This window comes from Schistocerca gregaria, unplaced genomic scaffold, assembly GCF_023897955.1.
Source record: "Schistocerca gregaria isolate iqSchGreg1 unplaced genomic scaffold, iqSchGreg1.2 ptg000747l, whole genome shotgun sequence".
Classification (NCBI taxonomy): domain Eukaryota; kingdom Metazoa; phylum Arthropoda; class Insecta; order Orthoptera; family Acrididae; genus Schistocerca; species Schistocerca gregaria.
In genome coordinates, this window is record NW_026062123.1 from 149370 (window position 1) to 173718 (window position 24349).

General features: G+C 54.4%; 56 non-coding genes across 56 annotated transcripts; 11 read left to right on the forward strand and 45 right to left on the reverse strand.

Annotated features, from left to right (window-relative positions):
- Nucleotides 1-292: 292 nt before the first annotated feature.
- Trnam-cau (transfer RNA methionine (anticodon CAU)) lies at nucleotides 293-365 on the reverse strand. The gene has a single exon. It is a non-coding gene; the product is annotated as a tRNA-Met (tRNA).
- A 381-nt stretch (nucleotides 366-746) lies between these two features.
- Nucleotides 747-817, reverse strand: Trnag-gcc (transfer RNA glycine (anticodon GCC)). The gene has a single exon. It is a non-coding gene; the product is annotated as a tRNA-Gly (tRNA).
- A 341-nt stretch (nucleotides 818-1158) lies between these two features.
- Trnag-ucc (transfer RNA glycine (anticodon UCC)) lies at nucleotides 1159-1230 on the forward strand. The gene has a single exon. It is a non-coding gene; the product is annotated as a tRNA-Gly (tRNA).
- A 585-nt stretch (nucleotides 1231-1815) lies between these two features.
- Nucleotides 1816-1889, reverse strand: Trnai-aau (transfer RNA isoleucine (anticodon AAU)). The gene has a single exon. It is a non-coding gene; the product is annotated as a tRNA-Ile (tRNA).
- Nucleotides 1890-2087: 198 nt separating this feature from the next.
- On the reverse strand, nucleotides 2088-2159 carry Trnae-uuc (transfer RNA glutamic acid (anticodon UUC)). The gene has a single exon. It is a non-coding gene; the product is annotated as a tRNA-Glu (tRNA).
- A 296-nt stretch (nucleotides 2160-2455) lies between these two features.
- Nucleotides 2456-2528, reverse strand: Trnam-cau (transfer RNA methionine (anticodon CAU)). The gene has a single exon. It is a non-coding gene; the product is annotated as a tRNA-Met (tRNA).
- A 381-nt stretch (nucleotides 2529-2909) lies between these two features.
- On the reverse strand, nucleotides 2910-2980 carry Trnag-gcc (transfer RNA glycine (anticodon GCC)). Its single transcript has one exon. It is a non-coding gene; the product is annotated as a tRNA-Gly (tRNA).
- Nucleotides 2981-3321: 341 nt separating this feature from the next.
- Trnag-ucc (transfer RNA glycine (anticodon UCC)) lies at nucleotides 3322-3393 on the forward strand. Its single transcript has one exon. It is a non-coding gene; the product is annotated as a tRNA-Gly (tRNA).
- Nucleotides 3394-3978: 585 nt separating this feature from the next.
- On the reverse strand, nucleotides 3979-4052 carry Trnai-aau (transfer RNA isoleucine (anticodon AAU)). The gene has a single exon. It is a non-coding gene; the product is annotated as a tRNA-Ile (tRNA).
- A 198-nt stretch (nucleotides 4053-4250) lies between these two features.
- On the reverse strand, nucleotides 4251-4322 carry Trnae-uuc (transfer RNA glutamic acid (anticodon UUC)). The gene has a single exon. It is a non-coding gene; the product is annotated as a tRNA-Glu (tRNA).
- A 296-nt stretch (nucleotides 4323-4618) lies between these two features.
- Trnam-cau (transfer RNA methionine (anticodon CAU)) lies at nucleotides 4619-4691 on the reverse strand. Its single transcript has one exon. It is a non-coding gene; the product is annotated as a tRNA-Met (tRNA).
- Nucleotides 4692-5072: 381 nt separating this feature from the next.
- Trnag-gcc (transfer RNA glycine (anticodon GCC)) lies at nucleotides 5073-5143 on the reverse strand. The gene has a single exon. It is a non-coding gene; the product is annotated as a tRNA-Gly (tRNA).
- Nucleotides 5144-5484: 341 nt separating this feature from the next.
- Trnag-ucc (transfer RNA glycine (anticodon UCC)) lies at nucleotides 5485-5556 on the forward strand. The gene has a single exon. It is a non-coding gene; the product is annotated as a tRNA-Gly (tRNA).
- Nucleotides 5557-6141: 585 nt separating this feature from the next.
- Trnai-aau (transfer RNA isoleucine (anticodon AAU)) lies at nucleotides 6142-6215 on the reverse strand. The gene has a single exon. It is a non-coding gene; the product is annotated as a tRNA-Ile (tRNA).
- Nucleotides 6216-6413: 198 nt separating this feature from the next.
- Trnae-uuc (transfer RNA glutamic acid (anticodon UUC)) lies at nucleotides 6414-6485 on the reverse strand. The gene has a single exon. It is a non-coding gene; the product is annotated as a tRNA-Glu (tRNA).
- Nucleotides 6486-6781: 296 nt separating this feature from the next.
- Trnam-cau (transfer RNA methionine (anticodon CAU)) lies at nucleotides 6782-6854 on the reverse strand. The gene has a single exon. It is a non-coding gene; the product is annotated as a tRNA-Met (tRNA).
- A 381-nt stretch (nucleotides 6855-7235) lies between these two features.
- On the reverse strand, nucleotides 7236-7306 carry Trnag-gcc (transfer RNA glycine (anticodon GCC)). The gene has a single exon. It is a non-coding gene; the product is annotated as a tRNA-Gly (tRNA).
- Nucleotides 7307-7647: 341 nt separating this feature from the next.
- Trnag-ucc (transfer RNA glycine (anticodon UCC)) lies at nucleotides 7648-7719 on the forward strand. The gene has a single exon. It is a non-coding gene; the product is annotated as a tRNA-Gly (tRNA).
- A 585-nt stretch (nucleotides 7720-8304) lies between these two features.
- On the reverse strand, nucleotides 8305-8378 carry Trnai-aau (transfer RNA isoleucine (anticodon AAU)). The gene has a single exon. It is a non-coding gene; the product is annotated as a tRNA-Ile (tRNA).
- A 198-nt stretch (nucleotides 8379-8576) lies between these two features.
- On the reverse strand, nucleotides 8577-8648 carry Trnae-uuc (transfer RNA glutamic acid (anticodon UUC)). Its single transcript has one exon. It is a non-coding gene; the product is annotated as a tRNA-Glu (tRNA).
- A 296-nt stretch (nucleotides 8649-8944) lies between these two features.
- Trnam-cau (transfer RNA methionine (anticodon CAU)) lies at nucleotides 8945-9017 on the reverse strand. Its single transcript has one exon. It is a non-coding gene; the product is annotated as a tRNA-Met (tRNA).
- A 381-nt stretch (nucleotides 9018-9398) lies between these two features.
- On the reverse strand, nucleotides 9399-9469 carry Trnag-gcc (transfer RNA glycine (anticodon GCC)). Its single transcript has one exon. It is a non-coding gene; the product is annotated as a tRNA-Gly (tRNA).
- A 341-nt stretch (nucleotides 9470-9810) lies between these two features.
- Nucleotides 9811-9882, forward strand: Trnag-ucc (transfer RNA glycine (anticodon UCC)). Its single transcript has one exon. It is a non-coding gene; the product is annotated as a tRNA-Gly (tRNA).
- A 585-nt stretch (nucleotides 9883-10467) lies between these two features.
- On the reverse strand, nucleotides 10468-10541 carry Trnai-aau (transfer RNA isoleucine (anticodon AAU)). Its single transcript has one exon. It is a non-coding gene; the product is annotated as a tRNA-Ile (tRNA).
- A 198-nt stretch (nucleotides 10542-10739) lies between these two features.
- Nucleotides 10740-10811, reverse strand: Trnae-uuc (transfer RNA glutamic acid (anticodon UUC)). The gene has a single exon. It is a non-coding gene; the product is annotated as a tRNA-Glu (tRNA).
- Nucleotides 10812-11107: 296 nt separating this feature from the next.
- On the reverse strand, nucleotides 11108-11180 carry Trnam-cau (transfer RNA methionine (anticodon CAU)). The gene has a single exon. It is a non-coding gene; the product is annotated as a tRNA-Met (tRNA).
- Nucleotides 11181-11561: 381 nt separating this feature from the next.
- On the reverse strand, nucleotides 11562-11632 carry Trnag-gcc (transfer RNA glycine (anticodon GCC)). Its single transcript has one exon. It is a non-coding gene; the product is annotated as a tRNA-Gly (tRNA).
- Nucleotides 11633-11973: 341 nt separating this feature from the next.
- Nucleotides 11974-12045, forward strand: Trnag-ucc (transfer RNA glycine (anticodon UCC)). Its single transcript has one exon. It is a non-coding gene; the product is annotated as a tRNA-Gly (tRNA).
- A 585-nt stretch (nucleotides 12046-12630) lies between these two features.
- Nucleotides 12631-12704, reverse strand: Trnai-aau (transfer RNA isoleucine (anticodon AAU)). Its single transcript has one exon. It is a non-coding gene; the product is annotated as a tRNA-Ile (tRNA).
- Nucleotides 12705-12902: 198 nt separating this feature from the next.
- Nucleotides 12903-12974, reverse strand: Trnae-uuc (transfer RNA glutamic acid (anticodon UUC)). The gene has a single exon. It is a non-coding gene; the product is annotated as a tRNA-Glu (tRNA).
- Nucleotides 12975-13270: 296 nt separating this feature from the next.
- Trnam-cau (transfer RNA methionine (anticodon CAU)) lies at nucleotides 13271-13343 on the reverse strand. The gene has a single exon. It is a non-coding gene; the product is annotated as a tRNA-Met (tRNA).
- A 381-nt stretch (nucleotides 13344-13724) lies between these two features.
- On the reverse strand, nucleotides 13725-13795 carry Trnag-gcc (transfer RNA glycine (anticodon GCC)). The gene has a single exon. It is a non-coding gene; the product is annotated as a tRNA-Gly (tRNA).
- A 341-nt stretch (nucleotides 13796-14136) lies between these two features.
- Nucleotides 14137-14208, forward strand: Trnag-gcc (transfer RNA glycine (anticodon GCC)). Its single transcript has one exon. It is a non-coding gene; the product is annotated as a tRNA-Gly (tRNA).
- A 585-nt stretch (nucleotides 14209-14793) lies between these two features.
- On the reverse strand, nucleotides 14794-14867 carry Trnai-aau (transfer RNA isoleucine (anticodon AAU)). Its single transcript has one exon. It is a non-coding gene; the product is annotated as a tRNA-Ile (tRNA).
- A 198-nt stretch (nucleotides 14868-15065) lies between these two features.
- Nucleotides 15066-15137, reverse strand: Trnae-uuc (transfer RNA glutamic acid (anticodon UUC)). The gene has a single exon. It is a non-coding gene; the product is annotated as a tRNA-Glu (tRNA).
- A 296-nt stretch (nucleotides 15138-15433) lies between these two features.
- Nucleotides 15434-15506, reverse strand: Trnam-cau (transfer RNA methionine (anticodon CAU)). The gene has a single exon. It is a non-coding gene; the product is annotated as a tRNA-Met (tRNA).
- A 381-nt stretch (nucleotides 15507-15887) lies between these two features.
- Trnag-gcc (transfer RNA glycine (anticodon GCC)) lies at nucleotides 15888-15958 on the reverse strand. Its single transcript has one exon. It is a non-coding gene; the product is annotated as a tRNA-Gly (tRNA).
- Nucleotides 15959-16299: 341 nt separating this feature from the next.
- Trnag-ucc (transfer RNA glycine (anticodon UCC)) lies at nucleotides 16300-16371 on the forward strand. Its single transcript has one exon. It is a non-coding gene; the product is annotated as a tRNA-Gly (tRNA).
- Nucleotides 16372-16956: 585 nt separating this feature from the next.
- On the reverse strand, nucleotides 16957-17030 carry Trnai-aau (transfer RNA isoleucine (anticodon AAU)). Its single transcript has one exon. It is a non-coding gene; the product is annotated as a tRNA-Ile (tRNA).
- A 198-nt stretch (nucleotides 17031-17228) lies between these two features.
- Nucleotides 17229-17300, reverse strand: Trnae-uuc (transfer RNA glutamic acid (anticodon UUC)). Its single transcript has one exon. It is a non-coding gene; the product is annotated as a tRNA-Glu (tRNA).
- Nucleotides 17301-17596: 296 nt separating this feature from the next.
- Nucleotides 17597-17669, reverse strand: Trnam-cau (transfer RNA methionine (anticodon CAU)). The gene has a single exon. It is a non-coding gene; the product is annotated as a tRNA-Met (tRNA).
- Nucleotides 17670-18050: 381 nt separating this feature from the next.
- Trnag-gcc (transfer RNA glycine (anticodon GCC)) lies at nucleotides 18051-18121 on the reverse strand. The gene has a single exon. It is a non-coding gene; the product is annotated as a tRNA-Gly (tRNA).
- A 341-nt stretch (nucleotides 18122-18462) lies between these two features.
- Trnag-ucc (transfer RNA glycine (anticodon UCC)) lies at nucleotides 18463-18534 on the forward strand. Its single transcript has one exon. It is a non-coding gene; the product is annotated as a tRNA-Gly (tRNA).
- Nucleotides 18535-19119: 585 nt separating this feature from the next.
- Trnai-aau (transfer RNA isoleucine (anticodon AAU)) lies at nucleotides 19120-19193 on the reverse strand. The gene has a single exon. It is a non-coding gene; the product is annotated as a tRNA-Ile (tRNA).
- Nucleotides 19194-19391: 198 nt separating this feature from the next.
- Nucleotides 19392-19463, reverse strand: Trnae-uuc (transfer RNA glutamic acid (anticodon UUC)). Its single transcript has one exon. It is a non-coding gene; the product is annotated as a tRNA-Glu (tRNA).
- A 296-nt stretch (nucleotides 19464-19759) lies between these two features.
- On the reverse strand, nucleotides 19760-19832 carry Trnam-cau (transfer RNA methionine (anticodon CAU)). Its single transcript has one exon. It is a non-coding gene; the product is annotated as a tRNA-Met (tRNA).
- A 381-nt stretch (nucleotides 19833-20213) lies between these two features.
- Trnag-gcc (transfer RNA glycine (anticodon GCC)) lies at nucleotides 20214-20284 on the reverse strand. The gene has a single exon. It is a non-coding gene; the product is annotated as a tRNA-Gly (tRNA).
- A 341-nt stretch (nucleotides 20285-20625) lies between these two features.
- Trnag-ucc (transfer RNA glycine (anticodon UCC)) lies at nucleotides 20626-20697 on the forward strand. The gene has a single exon. It is a non-coding gene; the product is annotated as a tRNA-Gly (tRNA).
- A 585-nt stretch (nucleotides 20698-21282) lies between these two features.
- On the reverse strand, nucleotides 21283-21356 carry Trnai-aau (transfer RNA isoleucine (anticodon AAU)). The gene has a single exon. It is a non-coding gene; the product is annotated as a tRNA-Ile (tRNA).
- Nucleotides 21357-21554: 198 nt separating this feature from the next.
- Trnae-uuc (transfer RNA glutamic acid (anticodon UUC)) lies at nucleotides 21555-21626 on the reverse strand. Its single transcript has one exon. It is a non-coding gene; the product is annotated as a tRNA-Glu (tRNA).
- A 296-nt stretch (nucleotides 21627-21922) lies between these two features.
- On the reverse strand, nucleotides 21923-21995 carry Trnam-cau (transfer RNA methionine (anticodon CAU)). The gene has a single exon. It is a non-coding gene; the product is annotated as a tRNA-Met (tRNA).
- Nucleotides 21996-22376: 381 nt separating this feature from the next.
- Trnag-gcc (transfer RNA glycine (anticodon GCC)) lies at nucleotides 22377-22447 on the reverse strand. Its single transcript has one exon. It is a non-coding gene; the product is annotated as a tRNA-Gly (tRNA).
- Nucleotides 22448-22788: 341 nt separating this feature from the next.
- On the forward strand, nucleotides 22789-22860 carry Trnag-ucc (transfer RNA glycine (anticodon UCC)). The gene has a single exon. It is a non-coding gene; the product is annotated as a tRNA-Gly (tRNA).
- A 585-nt stretch (nucleotides 22861-23445) lies between these two features.
- Trnai-aau (transfer RNA isoleucine (anticodon AAU)) lies at nucleotides 23446-23519 on the reverse strand. Its single transcript has one exon. It is a non-coding gene; the product is annotated as a tRNA-Ile (tRNA).
- A 198-nt stretch (nucleotides 23520-23717) lies between these two features.
- On the reverse strand, nucleotides 23718-23789 carry Trnae-uuc (transfer RNA glutamic acid (anticodon UUC)). Its single transcript has one exon. It is a non-coding gene; the product is annotated as a tRNA-Glu (tRNA).
- Nucleotides 23790-24085: 296 nt separating this feature from the next.
- Nucleotides 24086-24158, reverse strand: Trnam-cau (transfer RNA methionine (anticodon CAU)). Its single transcript has one exon. It is a non-coding gene; the product is annotated as a tRNA-Met (tRNA).
- Between the last annotated feature and the right edge of the window lie 191 nt (nucleotides 24159-24349).

Here is a 24349-nt window from a genome sequence, read left to right on the forward strand (position 1 = left end):
TGCGTTTCTTCGACGGTTCGGACGGTCCCTTGGCGCATTTCGTGCCGAGTCCCGCGTCCGCGCCCATCTCTCTTTGCGAGCATCTTTGCGCATGCTGACTGGCAAGGCGCGCACCTCAAACGTCTCAGAGCAATGCTTTTGGCTTCATGCTCTGCTGGGAGAAGAGGAAAAGGGAAGCTGTAAGTAGCAATAACAGGAAGTAAACATTTTCCCGCTGAAGCGTTGTGGATAACAAACAAGAAATAAGTTGGGGCCCCAGCAACAGCACCACCATCAGTCACAGAAAATTAAATGCCCCGGGTGAGGATCGAACTCACGACCTTAAGATTATGAGACTTACGCGCTGCCTACTGCGCTACCGAGGCACCGGTGAACCGTTTGTCCTGGAAACTGGGTAAGTATCATACCGAATGTTAGACGTGAAGACACTGTACTTCCTGGATAACGTGTTCTGTTTGCTACACGTGCATTGCCGGCCCAGTTGATTGCGGTGTTGCTGCAGCTTTTGCAACGATAGGCAGCACTCCTTGTCGTTAAAGTTCAGTGCCTCGGAGGCACCTGGACACAGCAACTTGTGAGGCCAGGCCGACGCTAGTCTATAGAACATGATGCGAGCGTCCCAGTGGGGACCCGCCAGTGCTGCGTTCTCGGTTCTTCTCAAGGGAATCCAGCTATACATTCTTGTGGATCGTGCATGTCAAGCGCGCAAGCCACACGGCAGCATTACCGCGGGAAAAGCAAAATGATGCATCGGCCGGGAATCGAACCCGGGCCGCCCGCGTGGCAGGCGAGCATTCTACCACTGAACCACCGATGCTCCGGTCGGTATCAACTTCAAGCTGCTTCCCGAGCAGTTGTCTTAAGGGAAAGTGGGACTGTCGTCAAGCGCCATAGCATTCTGCCGAGAAGATGCTGCAGACGCTGAACCCTGCACTGTACTGCTTAAAATCGCCGCCAGAACGCCGTCCTCTGCGTACTCTTGCGTCGCCAGAGCCGACTCTTGCCAAAGGATGCGAAATGTGCGCGGATATGCTGTCCGAATGCGTCTGGATGTGCTCCCCTAGCCTACCTCGAAATGCGCCTGCCAGGTACCATCACCTTCGGCCGCTGCCGACAGGCGGGAAGCCGACACAGTGCGGCGCCGGGGCGCTCCCTTGTGCGGTGGTGGTGTAATGGTCAGCATAGTTGCCTTCCAAGCAGTTGATCCGGGTTCGATTCCCGGCCACCGCAGCAGGCTTTTAATTTCGCGTATGGGTACTTTTGCCACGCGCCTTGAAATTAATGTTTTGTTTTCCTCCCTGTTACTCGCTGCAGACCAGCCTGTAGTGTGTCTCGACTTGTCTCGACTTTGCTCGGCTGACGCGAGAGCTGACGCTCTCAAATCGGCCTATATCAAAACAACAAGCACGAGAAACGACTGAGAGAGGTAAGGAGAGGCGAGGCGATGGACACACAGCACGCCCCTTCATTTCACGGTGGCGTCTCCCTGACCGAATCGGGCTGTGGCTCCGAAAACAAAGGAGAAAGAAAAATAGGAAGTAAAACTGCCAACAGTACCCTGTGTTCCGATGCACTTACCCGCCCAAGTACTGACAAGGGCCAAAGTTGTTACGCATCGGCAATCGGACATTTCCTCTCATTTTCTCTTTATCGGTTGAGAACCAGTGTATCGAGCACACTATGGCCATTGGCGAGTGAATGCTGTAGCGCTTCCCGACAGGTCGGGTTCGGAACCTCTGTCAACTTCCACGCAGGGTGGTCATCACACTCGCCAGCTGAAATAGGCGCTGCCTTTTCGTAGTAGTAAATGCGTAGTGGCCCGTGGGGGGATCGAACCCACGACCTTCGCGTTATTAGCACGACGCTCTAACCAACTGAGCTAACGGGCCTCGACAGATGCAGTTGCTCAGGCCTACACTGGAACCGTGTGGCATGAAGCCATACACCATTTCTATGGCCGTCGTGTGTCTGCTTCCCTCGTCTATATTCTGCTGACTGTCACGAAACAGTAGCTATATTGCGAGCAGGACGGGAAACGGCAGCTCGGACAGCTCAAACTTGTCACGAGTAGTGTGGAAAAAATTCCGTTCCGGTACCGGGAATCGAACCCGGGCCTCCTGGGTGAAAGCCAGGTATCCTAGCCACTAGACCACACCGGATCTGTGCGTTTCTTCGACGGTTCGGACGGTCCCTTGGCGCATTTCGTGCCGAGTCCCGCGTCCGCGCCCATCTCTCTTTGCGAGCATCTTTGCGCATGCTGACTGGCAAGGCGCGCACCTCAAACGTCTCAGAGCAATGCTTTTGGCTTCATGCTCTGCTGGGAGAAGAGGAAAAGGGAAGCTGTAAGTAGCAATAACAGGAAGTAAACATTTTCCCGCTGAAGCGTTGTGGATAACAAACAAGAAATAAGTTGGGGCCCCAGCAACAGCACCACCATCAGTCACAGAAAATTAAATGCCCCGGGTGAGGATCGAACTCACGACCTTAAGATTATGAGACTTACGCGCTGCCTACTGCGCTACCGAGGCACCGGTGAACCGTTTGTCCTGGAAACTGGGTAAGTATCACACCGAATGTTAGACGTGAAGACACTGTACTTCCTGGATAACGTGTTCTGTTTGCTACACGTGCATTGCCGGCCCAGTTGATTGCGGTGTTGCTGCAGCTTTTGCAACGATAGGCAGCACTCCTTGTCGTTAAAGTTCAGTGCCTCGGAGGCACCTGGACACAGCAACTTGTGAGGCCAGGCCGACGCTAGTCTATAGAACATGATGCGAGCGTCCCAGTGGGGACCCGCCAGTGCTGCGTTCTCGGTTCTTCTCAAGGGAATCCAGCTATACATTCTTGTGGATCGTGCATGTCAAGCGCGCAAGCCACACGGCAGCATTACCGCGGGAAAAGCAAAATGATGCATCGGCCGGGAATCGAACCCGGGCCGCCCGCGTGGCAGGCGAGCATTCTACCACTGAACCACCGATGCTCCGGTCGGTATCAACTTCAAGCTGCTTCCCGAGCAGTTGTCTTAAGGGAAAGTGGGACTGTCGTCAAGCGCCATAGCATTCTGCCGAGAAGATGCTGCAGACGCTGAACCCTGCACTGTACTGCTTAAAATCGCCGCCAGAACGCCGTCCTCTGCGTACTCTTGCGTCGCCAGAGCCGACTCTTGCCAAAGGATGCGAAATGTGCGCGGATATGCTGTCCGAATGCGTCTGGATGTGCTCCCCTAGCCTACCTCGAAATGCGCCTGCCAGGTACCATCACCTTCGGCCGCTGCCGACAGGCGGGAAGCCGACACAGTGCGGCGCCGGGGCGCTCCCTTGTGCGGTGGTGGTGTAATGGTCAGCATAGTTGCCTTCCAAGCAGTTGATCCGGGTTCGATTCCCGGCCACCGCAGCAGGCTTTTAATTTCGCGTATGGGTACTTTTGCCACGCGCCTTGAAATTAATGTTTTGTTTTCCTCCCTGTTACTCGCTGCAGACCAGCCTGTAGTGTGTCTCGACTTGTCTCGACTTTGCTCGGCTGACGCGAGAGCTGACGCTCTCAAATCGGCCTATATCAAAACAACAAGCACGAGAAACGACTGAGAGAGGTAAGGAGAGGCGAGGCGATGGACACACAGCACGCCCCTTCATTTCACGGTGGCGTCTCCCTGACCGAATCGGGCTGTGGCTCCGAAAACAAAGGAGAAAGAAAAATAGGAAGTAAAACTGCCAACAGTACCCTGTGTTCCGATGCACTTACCCGCCCAAGTACTGACAAGGGCCAAAGTTGTTACGCATCGGCAATCGGACATTTCCTCTCATTTTCTCTTTATCGGTTGAGAACCAGTGTATCGAGCACACTATGGCCATTGGCGAGTGAATGCTGTAGCGCTTCCCGACAGGTCGGGTTCGGAACCTCTGTCAACTTCCACGCAGGGTGGTCATCACACTCGCCAGCTGAAATAGGCGCTGCCTTTTCGTAGTAGTAAATGCGTAGTGGCCCGTGGGGGGATCGAACCCACGACCTTCGCGTTATTAGCACGACGCTCTAACCAACTGAGCTAACGGGCCTCGACAGATGCAGTTGCTCAGGCCTACACTGGAACCGTGTGGCATGAAGCCATACACCATTTCTATGGCCGTCGTGTGTCTGCTTCCCTCGTCTATATTCTGCTGACTGTCACGAAACAGTAGCTATATTGCGAGCAGGACGGGAAACGGCAGCTCGGACAGCTCAAACTTGTCACGAGTAGTGTGGAAAAAATTCCGTTCCGGTACCGGGAATCGAACCCGGGCCTCCTGGGTGAAAGCCAGGTATCCTAGCCACTAGACCACACCGGATCTGTGCGTTTCTTCGACGGTTCGGACGGTCCCTTGGCGCATTTCGTGCCGAGTCCCGCGTCCGCGCCCATCTCTCTTTGCGAGCATCTTTGCGCATGCTGACTGGCAAGGCGCGCACCTCAAACGTCTCAGAGCAATGCTTTTGGCTTCATGCTCTGCTGGGAGAAGAGGAAAAGGGAAGCTGTAAGTAGCAATAACAGGAAGTAAACATTTTCCCGCTGAAGCGTTGTGGATAACAAACAAGAAATAAGTTGGGGCCCCAGCAACAGCACCACCATCAGTCACAGAAAATTAAATGCCCCGGGTGAGGATCGAACTCACGACCTTAAGATTATGAGACTTACGCGCTGCCTACTGCGCTACCGAGGCACCGGTGAACCGTTTGTCCTGGAAACTGGGTAAGTATCATACCGAATGTTAGACGTGAAGACACTGTACTTCCTGGATAACGTGTTCTGTTTGCTACACGTGCATTGCCGGCCCAGTTGATTGCGGTGTTGCTGCAGCTTTTGCAACGATAGGCAGCACTCCTTGTCGTTAAAGTTCAGTGCCTCGGAGGCACCTGGACACAGCAACTTGTGAGGCCAGGCCGACGCTAGTCTATAGAACATGATGCGAGCGTCCCAGTGGGGACCCGCCAGTGCTGCGTTCTCGGTTCTTCTCAAGGGAATCCAGCTATACATTCTTGTGGATCGTGCATGTCAAGCGCGCAAGCCACACGGCAGCATTACCGCGGGAAAAGCAAAATGATGCATCGGCCGGGAATCGAACCCGGGCCGCCCGCGTGGCAGGCGAGCATTCTACCACTGAACCACCGATGCTCCGCTCGGTATCAACTTCAAGCTGCTTCCCGAGCAGTTGTCTTAAGGGAAAGTGGGACTGTCGTCAAGCGCCATAGCATTCTGCCGAGAAGATGCTGCAGACGCTGAACCCTGCACTGTACTGCTTAAAATCGCCGCCAGAACGCCGTCCTCTGCGTACTCTTGCGTCGCCAGAGCCGACTCTTGCCAAAGGATGCGAAATGTGCGCGGATATGCTGTCCGAATGCGTCTGGATGTGCTCCCCTAGCCTACCTCGAAATGCGCCTGCCAGGTACCATCACCTTCGGCCGCTGCCGACAGGCGGGAAGCCGACACAGTGCGGCGCCGGGGCGCTCCCTTGTGCGGTGGTGGTGTAATGGTCAGCATAGTTGCCTTCCAAGCAGTTGATCCGGGTTCGATTCCCGGCCACCGCAGCAGGCTTTTAATTTCGCGTATGGGTACTTTTGCCACGCGCCTTGAAATTAATGTTTTGTTTTCCTCCCTGTTACTCGCTGCAGACCAGCCTGTAGTGTGTCTCGACTTGTCTCGACTTTGCTCGGCTGACGCGAGAGCTGACGCTCTCAAATCGGCCTATATCAAAACAACAAGCACGAGAAACGACTGAGAGAGGTAAGGAGAGGCGAGGCGATGGACACACAGCACGCCCCTTCATTTCACGGTGGCGTCTCCCTGACCGAATCGGGCTGTGGCTCCGAAAACAAAGGAGAAAGAAAAATAGGAAGTAAAACTGCCAACAGTACCCTGTGTTCCGATGCACTTACCCGCCCAAGTACTGACAAGGGCCAAAGTTGTTACGCATCGGCAATCGGACATTTCCTCTCATTTTCTCTTTATCGGTTGAGAACCAGTGTATCGAGCACACTATGGCCATTGGCGAGTGAATGCTGTAGCGCTTCCCGACAGGTCGGGTTCGGAACCTCTGTCAACTTCCACGCAGGGTGGTCATCACACTCGCCAGCTGAAATAGGCGCTGCCTTTTCGTAGTAGTAAATGCGTAGTGGCCCGTGGGGGGATCGAACCCACGACCTTCGCGTTATTAGCACGACGCTCTAACCAACTGAGCTAACGGGCCTCGACAGATGCAGTTGCTCAGGCCTACACTGGAACCGTGTGGCATGAAGCCATACACCATTTCTATGGCCGTCGTGTGTCTGCTTCCCTCGTCTATATTCTGCTGACTGTCACGAAACAGTAGCTATATTGCGAGCAGGACGGGAAACGGCAGCTCGGACAGCTCAAACTTGTCACGAGTAGTGTGGAAAAAATTCCGTTCCGGTACCGGGAATCGAACCCGGGCCTCCTGGGTGAAAGCCAGGTATCCTAGCCACTAGACCACACCGGATCTGTGCGTTTCTTCGACGGTTCGGACGGTCCCTTGGCGCATTTCGTGCCGAGTCCCGCGTCCGCGCCCATCTCTCTTTGCGAGCATCTTTGCGCATGCTGACTGGCAAGGCGCGCACCTCAAACGTCTCAGAGCAATGCTTTTGGCTTCATGCTCTGCTGGGAGAAGAGGAAAAGGGAAGCTGTAAGTAGCAATAACAGGAAGTAAACATTTTCCCGCTGAAGCGTTGTGGATAACAAACAAGAAATAAGTTGGGGCCCCAGCAACAGCACCACCATCAGTCACAGAAAATTAAATGCCCCGGGTGAGGATCGAACTCACGACCTTAAGATTATGAGACTTACGCGCTGCCTACTGCGCTACCGAGGCACCGGTGAACCGTTTGTCCTGGAAACTGGGTAAGTATCATACCGAATGTTAGACGTGAAGACACTGTACTTCCTGGATAACGTGTTCTGTTTGCTACACGTGCATTGCCGGCCCAGTTGATTGCGGTGTTGCTGCAGCTTTTGCAACGATAGGCAGCACTCCTTGTCGTTAAAGTTCAGTGCCTCGGAGGCACCTGGACACAGCAACTTGTGAGGCCAGGCCGACGCTAGTCTATAGAACATGATGCGAGCGTCCCAGTGGGGACCCGCCAGTGCTGCGTTCTCGGTTCTTCTCAAGGGAATCCAGCTATACATTCTTGTGGATCGTGCATGTCAAGCGCGCAAGCCACACGGCAGCATTACCGCGGGAAAAGCAAAATGATGCATCGGCCGGGAATCGAACCCGGGCCGCCCGCGTGGCAGGCGAGCATTCTACCACTGAACCACCGATGCTCCGGTCGGTATCAACTTCAAGCTGCTTCCCGAGCAGTTGTCTTAAGGGAAAGTGGGACTGTCGTCAAGCGCCATAGCATTCTGCCGAGAAGATGCTGCAGACGCTGAACCCTGCACTGTACTGCTTAAAATCGCCGCCAGAACGCCGTCCTCTGCGTACTCTTGCGTCGCCAGAGCCGACTCTTGCCAAAGGATGCGAAATGTGCGCGGATATGCTGTCCGAATGCGTCTGGATGTGCTCCCCTAGCCTACCTCGAAATGCGCCTGCCAGGTACCATCACCTTCGGCCGCTGCCGACAGGCGGGAAGCCGACACAGTGCGGCGCCGGGGCGCTCCCTTGTGCGGTGGTGGTGTAATGGTCAGCATAGTTGCCTTCCAAGCAGTTGATCCGGGTTCGATTCCCGGCCACCGCAGCAGGCTTTTAATTTCGCGTATGGGTACTTTTGCCACGCGCCTTGAAATTAATGTTTTGTTTTCCTCCCTGTTACTCGCTGCAGACCAGCCTGTAGTGTGTCTCGACTTGTCTCGACTTTGCTCGGCTGACGCGAGAGCTGACGCTCTCAAATCGGCCTATATCAAAACAACAAGCACGAGAAACGACTGAGAGAGGTAAGGAGAGGCGAGGCGATGGACACACAGCACGCCCCTTCATTTCACGGTGGCGTCTCCCTGACCGAATCGGGCTGTGGCTCCGAAAACAAAGGAGAAAGAAAAATAGGAAGTAAAACTGCCAACAGTACCCTGTGTTCCGATGCACTTACCCGCCCAAGTACTGACAAGGGCCAAAGTTGTTACGCATCGGCAATCGGACATTTCCTCTCATTTTCTCTTTATCGGTTGAGAACCAGTGTATCGAGCACACTATGGCCATTGGCGAGTGAATGCTGTAGCGCTTCCCGACAGGTCGGGTTCGGAACCTCTGTCAACTTCCACGCAGGGTGGTCATCACACTCGCCAGCTGAAATAGGCGCTGCCTTTTCGTAGTAGTAAATGCGTAGTGGCCCGTGGGGGGATCGAACCCACGACCTTCGCGTTATTAGCACGACGCTCTAACCAACTGAGCTAACGGGCCTCGACAGATGCAGTTGCTCAGGCCTACACTGGAACCGTGTGGCATGAAGCCATACACCATTTCTATGGCCGTCGTGTGTCTGCTTCCCTCGTCTATATTCTGCTGACTGTCACGAAACAGTAGCTATATTGCGAGCAGGACGGGAAACGGCAGCTCGGACAGCTCAAACTTGTCACGAGTAGTGTGGAAAAAATTCCGTTCCGGTACCGGGAATCGAACCCGGGCCTCCTGGGTGAAAGCCAGGTATCCTAGCCACTAGACCACACCGGATCTGTGCGTTTCTTCGACGGTTCGGACGGTCCCTTGGCGCATTTCGTGCCGAGTCCCGCGTCCGCGCCCATCTCTCTTTGCGAGCATCTTTGCGCATGCTGACTGGCAAGGCGCGCACCTCAAACGTCTCAGAGCAATGCTTTTGGCTTCATGCTCTGCTGGGAGAAGAGGAAAAGGGAAGCTGTAAGTAGCAATAACAGGAAGTAAACATTTTCCCGCTGAAGCGTTGTGGATAACAAACAAGAAATAAGTTGGGGCCCCAGCAACAGCACCACCATCAGTCACAGAAAATTAAATGCCCCGGGTGAGGATCGAACTCACGACCTTAAGATTATGAGACTTACGCGCTGCCTACTGCGCTACCGAGGCACCGGTGAACCGCTTGTCCTGGAAACTGGGTAAGTAACATACCGAATGTTAGACGTGAAGACACTGTACTTCCTGGATAACGTGTTCTGTTTGCTACACGTGCATTGCCGGCCCAGTTGATTGCGGTGTTGCTGCAGCTTTTGCAACGATAGGCAGCACTCCTTGTCGTTAAAGTTCAGTGCCTCGGAGGCACCTGGACACAGCAACTTGTGAGGCCAGGCCGACGCTAGTCTATAGAACATGATGCGAGCGTCCCAGTGGGGACCCGCCAGTGCTGCGTTCTCGGTTCTTCTCAAGGGAATCCAGCTATACATTCTTGTGGATCGTGCATGTCAAGCGCGCAAGCCACACGGCAGCATTACCGCGGGAAAAGCAAAATGATGCATCGGCCGGGAATCGAACCCGGGCCGCCCGCGTGGCAGGCGAGCATTCTACCACTGAACCACCGATGCTCCGGTCGGTATCAACTTCAAGCTGCTTCCCGAGCAGTTGTCTTAAGGGAAAGTGGGACTGTCGTCAAGCGCCATAGCATTCTGCCGAGAAGATGCTGCAGACGCTGAACCCTGCACTGTACTGCTTAAAATCGCCGCCAGAACGCCGTCCTCTGCGTACTCTTGCGTCGCCAGAGCCGACTCTTGCCAAAGGATGCGAAATGTGCGCGGATATGCTGTCCGAATGCGTCTGGATGTGCTCCCCTAGCCTACCTCGAAATGCGCCTGCCAGGTACCATCACCTTCGGCCGCTGCCGACAGGCGGGAAGCCGACACAGTGCGGCGCCGGGGCGCTCCCTTGTGCGGTGGTGGTGTAATGGTCAGCATAGTTGCCTTCCAAGCAGTTGATCCGGGTTCGATTCCCGGCCACCGCAGCAGGCTTTTAATTTCGCGTATGGGTACTTTTGCCACGCGCCTTGAAATTAATGTTTTGTTTTCCTCCCTGTTACTCGCTGCAGACCAGCCTGTAGTGTGTCTCGACTTGTCTCGACTTTGCTCGGCTGACGCGAGAGCTGACGCTCTCAAATCGGCCTATATCAAAACAACAAGCACGAGAAACGACTGAGAGAGGTAAGGAGAGGCGAGGCGATGGACACACAGCACGCCCCTTCATTTCACGGTGGCGTCTCCCTGACCGAATCGGGCTGTGGCTCCGAAAACAAAGGAGAAAGAAAAATAGGAAGTAAAACTGCCAACAGTACCCTGTGTTCCGATGCACTTACCCGCCCAAGTACTGACAAGGGCCAAAGTTGTTACGCATCGGCAATCGGACATTTCCTCTCATTTTCTCTTTATCGGTTGAGAACCAGTGTATCGAGCACACTATGGCCATTGGCGAGTGAATGCTGTAGCGCTTCCCGACAGGTCGGGTTCGGAACCTCTGTCAACTTCCACGCAGGGTGGTCATCACACTCGCCAGCTGAAATAGGCGCTGCCTTTTCGTAGTAGTAAATGCGTAGTGGCCCGTGGGGGGATCGAACCCACGACCTTCGCGTTATTAGCACGACGCTCTAACCAACTGAGCTAACGGGCCTCGACAGATGCAGTTGCTCAGGCCTACACTGGAACCGTGTGGCATGAAGCCATACACCATTTCTATGGCCGTCGTGTGTCTGCTTCCCTCGTCTATATTCTGCTGACTGTCACGAAACAGTAGCTATATTGCGAGCAGGACGGGAAACGGCAGCTCGGACAGCTCAAACTTGTCACGAGTAGTGTGGAAAAAATTCCGTTCCGGTACCGGGAATCGAACCCGGGCCTCCTGGGTGAAAGCCAGGTATCCTAGCCACTAGACCACACCGGATCTGTGCGTTTCTTCGACGGTTCGGACGGTCCCTTGGCGCATTTCGTGCCGAGTCCCGCGTCCGCGCCCATCTCTCTTTGCGAGCATCTTTGCGCATGCTGACTGGCAAGGCGCGCACCTCAAACGTCTCAGAGCAATGCTTTTGGCTTCATGCTCTGCTGGGAGAAGAGGAAAAGGGAAGCTGTAAGTAGCAATAACAGGAAGTAAACATTTTCCCGCTGAAGCGTTGTGGATAACAAACAAGAAATAAGTTGGGGCCCCAGCAACAGCACCACCATCAGTCACAGAAAATTAAATGCCCCGGGTGAGGATCGAACTCACGACCTTAAGATTATGAGACTTACGCGCTGCCTACTGCGCTACCGAGGCACCGGTGAACCGTTTGTCCTGGAAACTGGGTAAGTATCATACCGAATGTTAGACGTGAAGACACTGTACTTCCTGGATAACGTGTTCTGTTTGCTACACGTGCATTGCCGGCCCAGTTGATTGCGGTGTTGCTGCAGCTTTTGCAACGATAGGCAGCACTCCTTGTCGTTAAAGTTCAGTGCCTCGGAGGCACCTGGACACAGCAACTTGTGAGGCCAGGCCGACGCTAGTCTATAGAACATGATGCGAGCGTCCCAGTGGGGACCCGCCAGTGCTGCGTTCTCGGTTCTTCTCAAGGGAATCCAGCTATACATTCTTGTGGATCGTGCATGTCAAGCGCGCAAGCCACACGGCAGCATTACCGCGGGAAAAGCAAAATGATGCATCGGCCGGGAATCGAACCCGGGCCGCCCGCGTGGCAGGCGAGCATTCTACCACTGAACCACCGATGCTCCGGTCGGTATCAACTTCAAGCTGCTTCCCGAGCAGTTGTCTTAAGGGAAAGTGGGACTGTCGTCAAGCGCCATAGCATTCTGCCGAGAAGATGCTGCAGACGCTGAACCCTGCACTGTACTGCTTAAAATCGCCGCCAGAACGCCGTCCTCTGCGTACTCTTGCGTCGCCAGAGCCGACTCTTGCCAAAGGATGCGAAATGTGCGCGGATATGCTGTCCGAATGCGTCTGGATGTGCTCCCCTAGCCTACCTCGAAATGCGCCTGCCAGGTACCATCACCTTCGGCCGCTGCCGACAGGCGGGAAGCCGACACAGTGCGGCGCCGGGGCGCTCCCTTGTGCGGTGGTGGTGTAATGGTCAGCATAGTTGCCTTCCAAGCAGTTGATCCGGGTTCGATTCCCGGCCACCGCAGCAGGCTTTTAATTTCGCGTATGGGTACTTTTGCCACGCGCCTTGAAATTAATGTTTTGTTTTCCTCCCTGTTACTCGCTGCAGACCAGCCTGTAGTGTGTCTCGACTTGTCTCGACTTTGCTCGGCTGACGCGAGAGCTGACGCTCTCAAATCGGCCTATATCAAAACAACAAGCACGAGAAACGACTGAGAGAGGTAAGGAGAGGCGAGGCGATGGACACACAGCACGCCCCTTCATTTCACGGTGGCGTCTCCCTGACCGAATCGGGCTGTGGCTCCGAAAACAAAGGAGAAAGAAAAATAGGAAGTAAAACTGCCAACAGTACCCTGTGTTCCGATGCACTTACCCGCCCAAGTACTGACAAGGGCCAAAGTTGTTACGCATCGGCAATCGGACATTTCCTCTCATTTTCTCTTTATCGGTTGAGAACCAGTGTATCGAGCACACTATGGCCATTGGCGAGTGAATGCTGTAGCGCTTCCCGACAGGTCGGGTTCGGAACCTCTGTCAACTTCCACGCAGGGTGGTCATCACACTCGCCAGCTGAAATAGGCGCTGCCTTTTCGTAGTAGTAAATGCGTAGTGGCCCGTGGGGGGATCGAACCCACGACCTTCGCGTTATTAGCACGACGCTCTAACCAACTGAGCTAACGGGCCTCGACAGATGCAGTTGCTCAGGCCTACACTGGAACCGTGTGGCATGAAGCCATACACCATTTCTATGGCCGTCGTGTGTCTGCTTCCCTCGTCTATATTCTGCTGACTGTCACGAAACAGTAGCTATATTGCGAGCAGGACGGGAAACGGCAGCTCGGACAGCTCAAACTTGTCACGAGTAGTGTGGAAAAAATTCCGTTCCGGTACCGGGAATCGAACCCGGGCCTCCTGGGTGAAAGCCAGGTATCCTAGCCACTAGACCACACCGGATCTGTGCGTTTCTTCGACGGTTCGGACGGTCCCTTGGCGCATTTCGTGCCGAGTCCCGCGTCCGCGCCCATCTCTCTTTGCGAGCATCTTTGCGCATGCTGACTGGCAAGGCGCGCACCTCAAACGTCTCAGAGCAATGCTTTTGGCTTCATGCTCTGCTGGGAGAAGAGGAAAAGGGAAGCTGTAAGTAGCAATAACAGGAAGTAAACATTTTCCCGCTGAAGCGTTGTGGATAACAAACAAGAAATAAGTTGGGGCCCCAGCAACAGCACCACCATCAGTCACAGAAAATTAAATGCCCCGGGTGAGGATCGAACTCACGACCTTAAGATTATGAGACTTACGCGCTGCCTACTGCGCTACCGAGGCACCGGTGAACCGTTTGTCCTGGAAACTGGGTAAGTATCATACCGAATGTTAGACGTGAAGACACTGTACTTCCTGGATAACGTGTTCTGTTTGCTACACGTGCATTGCCGGCCCAGTTGATTGCGGTGTTGCTGCAGCTTTTGCAACGATAGGCAGCACTCCTTGTCGTTAAAGTTCAGTGCCTCGGAGGCACCTGGACACAGCAACTTGTGAGGCCAGGCCGACGCTAGTCTATAGAACATGATGCGAGCGTCCCAGTGGGGACCCGCCAGTGCTGCGTTCTCGGTTCTTCTCAAGGGAATCCAGCTATACATTCTTGTGGATCGTGCATGTCAAGCGCGCAAGCCACACGGCAGCATTACCGCGGGAAAAGCAAAATGATGCATCGGCCGGGAATCGAACCCGGGCCGCCCGCGTGGCAGGCGAGCATTCTACCACTGAACCACCGATGCTCCGGTCGGTATCAACTTCAAGCTGCTTCCCGAGCAGTTGTCTTAAGGGAAAGTGGGACTGTCGTCAAGCGCCATAGCATTCTGCCGAGAAGATGCTGCAGACGCTGAACCCTGCACTGTACTGCTTAAAATCGCCGCCAGAACGCCGTCCTCTGCGTACTCTTGCGTCGCCAGAGCCGACTCTTGCCAAAGGATGCGAAATGTGCGCGGATATGCTGTCCGAATGCGTCTGGATGTGCTCCCCTAGCCTACCTCGAAATGCGCCTGCCAGGTACCATCACCTTCGGCCGCTGCCGACAGGCGGGAAGCCGACACAGTGCGGCGCCGGGGCGCTCCCTTGTGCGGTGGTGGTGTAATGGTCAGCATAGTTGCCTGCCAAGCAGTTGATCCGGGTTCGATTCCCGGCCACCGCAGCAGGCTTTTAATTTCGCGTATGGGTACTTTTGCCACGCGCCTTGAAATTAATGTTTTGTTTTCCTCCCTGTTACTCGCTGCAGACCAGCCTGTAGTGTGTCTCGACTTGTCTCGACTTTGCTCGGCTGACGCGAGAGCTGACGCTCTCAAATCGGCCTATATCAAAACAACAAGCACGAGAAACGACTGAGAGAGGTAAGGAGAGGCGAGGCGATGGACACACAGCACGCCCCTTCATTTCACGGTGGCGTCTCCCTGACCGAATCGGGCTGTGGCTCCGAAAACAAAGGAGAAAGAAAAATAGGAAGTAAAACTGCCAACAGTACCCTGTGTTCCGATGCACTTACCCGCCCAAGTACTGACAAGGGCCAAAGTTGTTACGCATCGGCAATCGGACATTTCCTCTCATTTTCTCTTTATCGGTTGAGAACCAGTGTATCGAGCACACTATGGCCATTGGCGAGTGAATGCTGTAGCGCTTCCCGACAGGTCGGGTTCGGAACCTCTGTCAACTTCCACGCAGGGTGGTCATCACACTCGCCAGCTGAAATAGGCGCTGCCTTTTCGTAGTAGTAAATGCGTAGTGGCCCGTGGGGGGATCGAACCCACGACCTTCGCGTTATTAGCACGACGCTCTAACCAACTGAGCTAACGGGCCTCGACAGATGCAGTTGCTCAGGCCTACACTGGAACCGTGTGGCATGAAGCCATACACCATTTCTATGGCCGTCGTGTGTCTGCTTCCCTCGTCTATATTCTGCTGACTGTCACGAAACAGTAGCTATATTGCGAGCAGGACGGGAAACGGCAGCTCGGACAGCTCAAACTTGTCACGAGTAGTGTGGAAAAAATTCCGTTCCGGTACCGGGAATCGAACCCGGGCCTCCTGGGTGAAAGCCAGGTATCCTAGCCACTAGACCACACCGGATCTGTGCGTTTCTTCGACGGTTCGGACGGTCCCTTGGCGCATTTCGTGCCGAGTCCCGCGTCCGCGCCCATCTCTCTTTGCGAGCATCTTTGCGCATGCTGACTGGCAAGGCGCGCACCTCAAACGTCTCAGAGCAATGCTTTTGGCTTCATGCTCTGCTGGGAGAAGAGGAAAAGGGAAGCTGTAAGTAGCAATAACAGGAAGTAAACATTTTCCCGCTGAAGCGTTGTGGATAACAAACAAGAAATAAGTTGGGGCCCCAGCAACAGCACCACCATCAGTCACAGAAAATTAAATGCCCCGGGTGAGGATCGAACTCACGACCTTAAGATTATGAGACTTACGCGCTGCCTACTGCGCTACCGAGGCACCGGTGAACCGTTTGTCCTGGAAACTGGGTAAGTATCATACCGAATGTTAGACGTGAAGACACTGTACTTCCTGGATAACGTGTTCTGTTTGCTACACGTGCATTGCCGGCCCAGTTGATTGCGGTGTTGCTGCAGCTTTTGCAACGATAGGCAGCACTCCTTGTCGTTAAAGTTCAGTGCCTCGGAGGCACCTGGACACAGCAACTTGTGAGGCCAGGCCGACGCTAGTCTATAGAACATGATGCGAGCGTCCCAGTGGGGACCCGCCAGTGCTGCGTTCTCGGTTCTTCTCAAGGGAATCCAGCTATACATTCTTGTGGATCGTGCATGTCAAGCGCGCAAGCCACACGGCAGCATTACCGCGGGAAAAGCAAAATGATGCATCGGCCGGGAATCGAACCCGGGCCGCCCGCGTGGCAGGCGAGCATTCTACCACTGAACCACCGATGCTCCGGTCGGTATCAACTTCAAGCTGCTTCCCGAGCAGTTGTCTTAAGGGAAAGTGGGACTGTCGTCAAGCGCCATAGCATTCTGCCGAGAAGATGCTGCAGACGCTGAACCCTGCACTGTACTGCTTAAAATCGCCGCCAGAACGCCGTCCTCTGCGTACTCTTGCGTCGCCAGAGCCGACTCTTGCCAAAGGATGCGAAATGTGCGCGGATATGCTGTCCGAATGCGTCTGGATGTGCTCCCCTAGCCTACCTCGAAATGCGCCTGCCAGGTACCATCACCTTCGGCCGCTGCCGACAGGCGGGAAGCCGACACAGTGCGGCGCCGGGGCGCTCCCTTGTGCGGTGGTGGTGTAATGGTCAGCATAGTTGCCTTCCAAGCAGTTGATCCGGGTTCGATTCCCGGCCACCGCAGCAGGCTTTTAATTTCGCGTATGGGTACTTTTGCCACGCGCCTTGAAATTAATGTTTTGTTTTCCTCCCTGTTACTCGCTGCAGACCAGCCTGTAGTGTGTCTCGACTTGTCTCGACTTTGCTCGGCTGACGCGAGAGCTGACGCTCTCAAATCGGCCTATATCAAAACAACAAGCACGAGAAACGACTGAGAGAGGTAAGGAGAGGCGAGGCGATGGACACACAGCACGCCCCTTCATTTCACGGTGGCGTCTCCCTGACCGAATCGGGCTGTGGCTCCGAAAACAAAGGAGAAAGAAAAATAGGAAGTAAAACTGCCAACAGTACCCTGTGTTCCGATGCACTTACCCGCCCAAGTACTGACAAGGGCCAAAGTTGTTACGCATCGGCAATCGGACATTTCCTCTCATTTTCTCTTTATCGGTTGAGAACCAGTGTATCGAGCACACTATGGCCATTGGCGAGTGAATGCTGTAGCGCTTCCCGACAGGTCGGGTTCGGAACCTCTGTCAACTTCCACGCAGGGTGGTCATCACACTCGCCAGCTGAAATAGGCGCTGCCTTTTCGTAGTAGTAAATGCGTAGTGGCCCGTGGGGGGATCGAACCCACGACCTTCGCGTTATTAGCACGACGCTCTAACCAACTGAGCTAACGGGCCTCGACAGATGCAGTTGCTCAGGCCTACACTGGAACCGTGTGGCATGAAGCCATACACCATTTCTATGGCCGTCGTGTGTCTGCTTCCCTCGTCTATATTCTGCTGACTGTCACGAAACAGTAGCTATATTGCGAGCAGGACGGGAAACGGCAGCTCGGACAGCTCAAACTTGTCACGAGTAGTGTGGAAAAAATTCCGTTCCGGTACCGGGAATCGAACCCGGGCCTCCTGGGTGAAAGCCAGGTATCCTAGCCACTAGACCACACCGGATCTGTGCGTTTCTTCGACGGTTCGGACGGTCCCTTGGCGCATTTCGTGCCGAGTCCCGCGTCCGCGCCCATCTCTCTTTGCGAGCATCTTTGCGCATGCTGACTGGCAAGGCGCGCACCTCAAACGTCTCAGAGCAATGCTTTTGGCTTCATGCTCTGCTGGGAGAAGAGGAAAAGGGAAGCTGTAAGTAGCAATAACAGGAAGTAAACATTTTCCCGCTGAAGCGTTGTGGATAACAAACAAGAAATAAGTTGGGGCCCCAGCAACAGCACCACCATCAGTCACAGAAAATTAAATGCCCCGGGTGAGGATCGAACTCACGACCTTAAGATTATGAGACTTACGCGCTGCCTACTGCGCTACCGAGGCACCGGTGAACCGTTTGTCCTGGAAACTGGGTAAGTATCATACCGAATGTTAGACGTGAAGACACTGTACTTCCTGGATAACGTGTTCTGTTTGCTACACGTGCATTGCCGGCCCAGTTGATTGCGGTGTTGCTGCAGCTTTTGCAACGATAGGCAGCACTCCTTGTCGTTAAAGTTCAGTGCCTCGGAGGCACCTGGACACAGCAACTTGTGAGGCCAGGCCGACGCTAGTCTATAGAACATGATGCGAGCGTCCCAGTGGGGACCCGCCAGTGCTGCGTTCTCGGTTCTTCTCAAGGGAATCCAGCTATACATTCTTGTGGATCGTGCATGTCAAGCGCGCAAGCCACAGGGCAGCATTACCGCGGGAAAAGCAAAATGATGCATCGGCCGGGAATCGAACCCGGGCCGCCCGCGTGGCAGGCGAGCATTCTACCACTGAACCACCGATGCTCCGGTCGGTATCAACTTCAAGCTGCTTCCCGAGCAGTTGTCTTAAGGGAAAGTGGGACTGTCGTCAAGCGCCATAGCATTCTGCCGAGAAGATGCTGCAGACGCTGAACCCTGCACTGTACTGCTTAAAATCGCCGCCAGAACGCCGTCCTCTGCGTACTCTTGCGTCGCCAGAGCCGACTCTTGCCAAAGGATGCGAAATGTGCGCGGATATGCTGTCCGAATGCGTCTGGATGTGCTCCCCTAGCCTACCTCGAAATGCGCCTGCCAGGTACCATCACCTTCGGCCGCTGCCGACAGGCGGGAAGCCGACACAGTGCGGCGCCGGGGCGCTCCCTTGTGCGGTGGTGGTGTAATGGTCAGCATAGTTGCCTTCCAAGCAGTTGATCCGGGTTCGATTCCCGGCCACCGCAGCAGGCTTTTAATTTCGCGTATGGGTACTTTTGCCACGCGCCTTGAAATTAATGTTTTGTTTTCCTCCCTGTTACTCGCTGCAGACCAGCCTGTAGTGTGTCTCGACTTGTCTCGACTTTGCTCGGCTGACGCGAGAGCTGACGCTCTCAAATCGGCCTATATCAAAACAACAAGCACGAGAAACGACTGAGAGAGGTAAGGAGAGGCGAGGCGATGGACACACAGCACGCCCCTTCATTTCACGGTGGCGTCTCCCTGACCGAATCGGGCTGTGGCTCCGAAAACAAAGGAGAAAGAAAAATAGGAAGTAAAACTGCCAACAGTACCCTGTGTTCCGATGCACTTACCCGCCCAAGTACTGACAAGGGCCAAAGTTGTTACGCATCGGCAATCGGACATTTCCTCTCATTTTCTCTTTATCGGTTGAGAACCAGTGTATCGAGCACACTATGGCCATTGGCGAGTGAATGCTGTAGCGCTTCCCGACAGGTCGGGTTCGGAACCTCTGTCAACTTCCACGCAGGGTGGTCATCACACTCGCCAGCTGAAATAGGCGCTGCCTTTTCGTAGTAGTAAATGCGTAGTGGCCCGTGGGGGGATCGAACCCACGACCTTCGCGTTATTAGCACGACGCTCTAACCAACTGAGCTAACGGGCCTCGACAGATGCAGTTGCTCAGGCCTACACTGGAACCGTGTGGCATGATGCCATACACCATTTCTATGGCCGTCGTGTGTCTGCTTCCCTCGTCTATATTCTGCTGACTGTCACGAAACAGTAGCTATATTGCGAGCAGGACGGGAAACGGCAGCTCGGACAGCTCAAACTTGTCACGAGTAGTGTGGAAAAAATTCCGTTCCGGTACCGGGAATCGAACCCGGGCCTCCTGGGTGAAAGCCAGGTATCCTAGCCACTAGACCACACCGGATCTGTGCGTTTCTTCGACGGTTCGGACGGTCCCTTGGCGCATTTCGTGCCGAGTCCCGCGTCCGCGCCCATCTCTCTTTGCGAGCATCTTTGCGCATGCTGACTGGCAAGGCGCGCACCTCAAACGTCTCAGAGCAATGCTTTTGGCTTCATGCTCTGCTGGGAGAAGAGGAAAAGGGAAGCTGTAAGTAGCAATAACAGGAAGTAAACATTTTCCCGCTGAAGCGTTGTGGATAACAAACAAGAAATAAGTTGGGGCCCCAGCAACAGCACCACCATCAGTCACAGAAAATTAAATGCCCCGGGTGAGGATCGAACTCACGACCTTAAGATTATGAGACTTACGCGCTGCCTACTGCGCTACCGAGGCACCGGTGAACCGTTTGTCCTGGAAACTGGGTAAGTATCATACCGAATGTTAGACGTGAAGACACTGTACTTCCTGGATAACGTGTTCTGTTTGCTACACGTGCATTGCCGGCCCAGTTGATTGCGGTGTTGCTGCAGCTTTTGCAACGATAGGCAGCACTCCTTGTCGTTAAAGTTCAGTGCCTCGGAGGCACCTGGACACAGCAACTTGTGAGGCCAGGCCGACGCTAGTCTATAGAACATGATGCGAGCGTCCCAGTGGGGACCCGCCAGTGCTGCGTTCTCGGTTCTTCTCAAGGGAATCCAGCTATACATTCTTGTGGATCGTGCATGTCAAGCGCGCAAGCCACACGGCAGCATTACCGCGGGAAAAGCAAAATGATGCATCGGCCGGGAATCGAACCCGGGCCGCCCGCGTGGCAGGCGAGCATTCTACCACTGAACCACCGATGCTCCGCTCGGTATCAACTTCAAGCTGCTTCCCGAGCAGTTGTCTTAAGGGAAAGTGGGACTGTCGTCAAGCGCCATAGCATTCTGCCGAGAAGATGCTGCAGACGCTGAACCCTGCACTGTACTGCTTAAAATCGCCGCCAGAACGCCGTCCTCTGCGTACTCTTGCGTCGCCAGAGCCGACTCTTGCCAAAGGATGCGAAATGTGCGCGGATATGCTGTCCGAATGCGTCTGGATGTGCTCCCCTAGCCTACCTCGAAATGCGCCTGCCAGGTACCATCACCTTCGGCCGCTGCCGACAGGCGGGAAGCCGACACAGTGCGGCGCCGGGGCGCTCCCTTGTGCGGTGGTGGTGTAATGGTCAGCATAGTTGCCTTCCAAGCAGTTGATCCGGGTTCGATTCCCGGCCACCGCAGCAGGCTTTTAATTTCGCGTATGGGTACTTTTGCCACGCGCCTTGAAATTAATGTTTTGTTTTCCTCCCTGTTACTCGCTGCAGACCAGCCTGTAGTGTGTCTCGACTTGTCTCGACTTTGCTCGGCTGACGCGAGAGCTGACGCTCTCAAATCGGCCTATATCAAAACAACAAGCACGAGAAACGACTGAGAGAGGTAAGGAGAGGCGAGGCGATGGACACACAGCACGCCCCTTCATTTCACGGTGGCGTCTCCCTGACCGAATCGGGCTGTGGCTCCGAAAACAAAGGAGAAAGAAAAATAGGAAGTAAAACTGCCAACAGTACCCTGTGTTCCGATGCACTTACCCGCCCAAGTACTGACAAGGGCCAAAGTTGTTACGCATCGGCAATCGGACATTTCCTCTCATTTTCTCTTTATCGGTTGAGAACCAGTGTATCGAGCACACTATGGCCATTGGCGAGTGAATGCTGTAGCGCTTCCCGACAGGTCGGGTTCGGAACCTCTGTCAACTTCCACGCAGGGTGGTCATCACACTCGCCAGCTGAAATAGGCGCTGCCTTTTCGTAGTAGTAAATGCGTAGTGGCCCGTGGGGGGATCGAACCCACGACCTTCGCGTTATTAGCACGACGCTCTAACCAACTGAGCTAACGGGCCTCGACAGATGCAGTTGCTCAGGCCTACACTGGAACCGTGTGGCATGAAGCCATACACCATTTCTATGGCCGTCGTGTGTCTGCTTCCCTCGTCTATATTCTGCTGACTGTCACGAAACAGTAGCTATATTGCGAGCAGGACGGGAAACGGCAGCTCGGACAGCTCAAACTTGTCACGAGTAGTGTGGAAAAAATTCCGTTCCGGTACCGGGAATCGAACCCGGGCCTCCTGGGTGAAAGCCAGGTATCCTAGCCACTAGACCACACCGGATCTGTGCGTTTCTTCGACGGTTCGGACGGTCCCTTGGCGCATTTCGTGCCGAGTCCCGCGTCCGCGCCCATCTCTCTTTGCGAGCATCTTTGCGCATGCTGACTGGCAAGGCGCGCACCTCAAACGTCTCAGAGCAATGCTTTTGGCTTCATGCTCTGCTGGGAGAAGAGGAAAAGGGAAGCTGTAAGTAGCAATAACAGGAAGTAAACATTTTCCCGCTGAAGCGTTGTGGATAACAAACAAGAAATAAGTTGGGGCCCCAGCAACAGCACCACCATCAGTCACAGAAAATTAAATGCCCCGGGTGAGGATCGAACTCACGACCTTAAGATTATGAGACTTACGCGCTGCCTACTGCGCTACCGAGGCACCGGTGAACCGTTTGTCCTGGAAACTGGGTAAGTATCATACCGAATGTTAGACGTGAAGACACTGTACTTCCTGGATAACGTGTTCTGTTTGCTACACGTGCATTGCCGGCCCAGTTGATTGCGGTGTTGCTGCAGCTTTTGCAACGATAGGCAGCACTCCTTGTCGTTAAAGTTCAGTGCCTCGGAGGCACCTGGACACAGCAACTTGTGAGGCCAGGCCGACGCTAGTCTATAGAACATGATGCGAGCGTCCCAGTGGGGACCCGCCAGTGCTGCGTTCTCGGTTCTTCTCAAGGGAATCCAGCTATACATTCTTGTGGATCGTGCATGTCAAGCGCGCAAGCCACACGGCAGCATTACCGCGGGAAAAGCAAAATGATGCATCGGCCGGGAATCGAACCCGGGCCGCCCGCGTGGCAGGCGAGCATTCTACCACTGAACCACCGATGCTCCGGTCGGTATCAACTTCAAGCTGCTTCCCGAGCAGTTGTCTTAAGGGAAAGTGGGACTGTCGTCAAGCGCCATAGCATTCTGCCGAGAAGATGCTGCAGACGCTGAACCCTGCACTGTACTGCTTAAAATCGCCGCCAGAACGCCGTCCTCTGCGTACTCTTGCGTCGCCAGAGCCGACTCTTGCCAAAGGATGCGAAATGTGCGCGGATATGCTGTCCGAATGCGTCTGGATGTGCTCCCCTAGCCTACCTCGAAATGCGCCTGCCAGGTACCATCACCTTCGGCCGCTGCCGACAGGCGGGAAGCCGACACAGTGCGGCGCCGGGGCGCTCCCTTGTGCGGTGGTGGTGTAATGGTCAGCATAGTTGCCTTCCAAGCAGTTGATCCGGGTTCGATTCCCGGCCACCGCAGCAGGCTTTTAATTTCGCGTATGGGTACTTTTGCCACGCGCCTTGAAATTAATGTTTTGTTTTCCTCCCTGTTACTCGCTGCAGACCAGCCTGTAGTGTGTCTCGACTTGTCTCGACTTTGCTCGGCTGACGCGAGAGCTGACGCTCTCAAATCGGCCTATATCAAAACAACAAGCACGAGAAACGACTGAGAGAGGTAAGGAGAGGCGAGGCGATGGACACACAGCACGCCCCTTCATTTCACGGTGGCGTCTCCCTGACCGAATCGGGCTGTGGCTCCGAAAACAAAGGAGAAAGAAAAATAGGAAGTAAAACTGCCAACAGTACCCTGTGTTCCGATGCACTTACCCGCCCAAGTACTGACAAGGGCCAAAGTTGTTACGCATCGGCAATCGGACATTTCCTCTCATTTTCTCTTTATCGGTTGAGAACCAGTGTATCGAGCACACTATGGCCATTGGCGAGTGAATGCTGTAGCGCTTCCCGACAGGTCGGGTTCGGAACCTCTGTCAACTTCCACGCAGGGTGGTCATCACACTCGCCAGCTGAAATAGGCGCTGCCTTTTCGTAGTAGTAAATGCGTAGTGGCCCGTGGGGGGATCGAACCCACGACCTTCGCGTTATTAGCACGACGCTCTAACCAACTGAGCTAACGGGCCTCGACAGATGCAGTTGCTCAGGCCTACACTGGAACCGTGTGGCATGAAGCCATACACCATTTCTATGGCCGTCGTGTGTCTGCTTCCCTCGTCTATATTCTGCTGACTGTCACGAAACAGTAGCTATATTGCGAGCAGGACGGGAAACGGCAGCTCGGACAGCTCAAACTTGTCACGAGTAGTGTGGAAAAAATTCCGTTCCGGTACCGGGAATCGAACCCGGGCCTCCTGGGTGAAAGCCAGGTATCCTAGCCACTAGACCACACCGGATCTGTGCGTTTCTTCGACGGTTCGGACGGTCCCTTGGCGCATTTCGTGCCGAGTCCCGCGTCCGCGCCCATCTCTCTTTGCGAGCATCTTTGCGCATGCTGACTGGCAAGGCGCGCACCTCAAACGTCTCAGAGCAATGCTTTTGGCTTCATGCTCTGCTGGGAGAAGAGGAAAAGGGAAGCTGTAAGTAGCAATAACAGGAAGTAAACATTTTCCCGCTGAAGCGTTGTGGATAACAAACAAGAAATAAGTTGGGGCCCCAGCAACAGCACCACCATCAGTCACAGAAAATTAAATGCCCCGGGTGAGGATCGAACTCACGACCTTAAGATTATGAGACTTACGCGCTGCCTACTGCGCTACCGAGGCACCGGTGAACCGCTTGTCCTGGAAACTGGGTAAGTAACATACCGAATGTTAGACGTGAAGACACTGTACTTCCTGGATAACGTGTTCTGTTTGCTACACGTGCATTGCCGGCCCAGTTGATTGCGGTGTTGCTGCAGCTTTTGCAACGATAGGCAGCACTCCTTGTCGTTAAAGTTCAGTGCCTCGGAGGC